This window comes from Triturus cristatus, chromosome 2_1 (genome assembly GCF_964204655.1).
Source record: "Triturus cristatus chromosome 2_1, aTriCri1.1, whole genome shotgun sequence".
NCBI classification, from domain to species: domain Eukaryota; kingdom Metazoa; phylum Chordata; class Amphibia; order Caudata; family Salamandridae; genus Triturus; species Triturus cristatus.
The window spans coordinates 78,372,673-78,375,398 of record NC_140581.1 but is presented as its reverse complement, the minus strand read 5'-3'; positions in this window follow the sequence as shown (position 1 = coordinate 78,375,398).

The following is a 2,726-nucleotide window of genomic DNA, read 5'->3' as shown; positions in this document are numbered from 1 at the left end:
AGGGATCTGGGAAGGAAGAGGATGATGAAGAAGTCATTGTCAAAATAGCTTTATTGTGACATTTGTGTCATAAAAGCAGTAGTAACATACATATACATAGCTGCATTATAAAGAATTGACAGAAAACAATGATACCGGTATGAGAGCCAGTGCATCGCAGCTGACCAAGAAACATAGCATAAAATGGTTCAAAAACACGTAGAACATAACATCTTTCTTCAAATAGAGAATAACACATTGAACGAAACAATATCACAATGGCAAAAGTAGTCAAAACGTATTAGAGGCTAGATGGCCAAGGCCTCGTCAATTACTCTTTTTCATAACAAAGTTGTGTTGGGTCATTCAGTCATTTTTGCAAGAGATCGTGTTGCAGGCTCCCAATTGCAGCACGCGCCCTGGCCCTGAGCCCCCACATCTTTCCTACAAACGTAGCACCAGCACATACAATAGTTGGACTGGTATCTGTTCTAAAGATTGTGAGAGCGGCAGAACTACTTTGTGTCCCCATTTGCCTGCCGTCGCTTTGATCCATATACGCTGTGGGACAGCATACCCAGCGCGGGCAAATCATACATGACCAGTCGATTCAGGAACGTTTTTACATGTGGACACAACACATCGTCGCTGCACGCCCATAAATTAGTAAAGGTCTGAAGAGGCAGTGTGCTAACCCAAAACTGGAAATACAATTTCCTATCTATTGGGATGGTGATAGCATCCCTATAGGGTTCCAGAGAGCTGCCACACTTAAATGATGAAGCTATATCAACTTTAAAGACCTAATAAAGGACCATCAAAGTCCAGTGCTGCTTCAGAGAGACTCAGCTGCACAAGGTACTCCTTGACCTTTGCTATTGACACACGAGAAAAAGGGGGATTATTCACAGTTCAGGATGAAACCGAGGCCAGCTTGTAGGCTCAGTATTAGGGCTGTTCAAATGAGTGCCCCAGACTCAGTTTAAGTCTGACAATGAAATGTTTATTCTCACAGACGAGACACTTGCACTTAATCACACAGTGGCCTGACTACCTATTGAGTAAATGGGCAGGAGAAATATGCATCTAAAATACGTTGCAGAAGAAGATTCAGGAAGCCATTCATAACATCAATGTATTGTGCTGTGACAAGTATTATATTTCTGTTAAACTAGGGATATTGCATGACAAGACTATACAAAGCCTACATGTATGGTAAGACAGAGGTGGGTCTGAGCTCTCCGTCAGGTGGTCTTGGAATTCCTTAAGGATGTAGTACCTTTGGCTTCCAGTCATGTGCACAAGGCAAAAGGCAAACATCCTCAGATCCTACCCAAGACTATATAATTCTTATATTCATGCATTCAATAGTTATGAGCTGGATTGCCGGCAAACATTTTGCCAAACAATTCAGAGTAACAAGGTCATAGAAGAAATACTAGAACCTTCACTGGAGGCTGCCTTCTAGTTCATAGTTTCATACCTGTTATGGAACTCCTGACAGACGTGCACATCAGTCCTTGTAACAAAACTGGGTTATTAGTGGTGAAGGATGTGAGGCCTGGCAAGTAATACACCCACAATCATCCAGTCATTGGGAACCAAGCACCCCATTGTGGTGTATGATTCTGTCAGGGTGGCGAAGCAGGTTGGTTGGGTGGTGGGGCCTAGTAATCACAGTTTGCTGGCACACCACAATTACTTTCAACACAGACTGTGCTTTTTCTTTGTAAATGTACATTTATTACCCACAAACTTCTAAATACTATCTAGTAATTTACATCTATATATATATTGTGATCAAGCTGAGGCGAGCGAAACGCATCATGGCGGGCACTACGCCTGAACAGCCTTGGAGTGGACTTTTGCTATAAATCACGGCACTGCAAACCTACTGCATTGGAGTTGTCTGAATTCTTCTTGGAGGCATTAAAGAGGTCCGTGTCTGGTAGTCCCGTCGAGAGATTGTCAGGCCAGGATTTGAAGTGGGATATATAGATATATATATATATGGTAGATAGAAATACTCCGGCGACATTTTGAAATTTTATTCTCATAATATTCCCCACCTATACCAGCTGGCATATTACATTATAGGATAGTGAATCTTTAAATAAAGCAGGCCTAATGGCATTGTCAGGATCACCACATTGAAAGACCAATAATTGCGTGTTGAAATCATCTGTGTCACTGAAATCAGTTCGCATTTTTCTTGCAATCATTATTATTAATAAACATGGAGCATAAATCATTGTCAACAATACATGTTTAAATCATCAATATATGTCTATGTCTTTCATAAACCACTCTAGACCACTAAACATGCAGTCAAAGAACCAGTCACTAGAGATCTCCTCAGTCCCAGGCTAGGGAATTAAAGCCTTAGAAGTGTTCAAAACATTGATGAAAGGCCTCGGGGTCATAAATTCCACGAGCCCTGAAATTTAGGTTCATTTTTTTACTCCCTTTGAGGGGGCTGCTGTTACACTTCTCCTTTACTCCACTGGGGATGCCCTTGTCCTCCTGTGGCCTCCACAAGGAAGTAAACTTTAGGCAATGGAGCCCCATTATGGGGAGTTCCCTCTGAGGAGCTTTGCATTTTAAATGAGCAGCTTTGCTCTTTGTTGCATGACCTACCTTGCATGTTGGCTACCTGACTTGTGTCTTCTTTTTTTAATTTCTGGCCTCTTTTCCTGGTGGTGCTAAGTCCCACCTGGGACACTCCGACGCTTTCCGTGCTGGGGCAA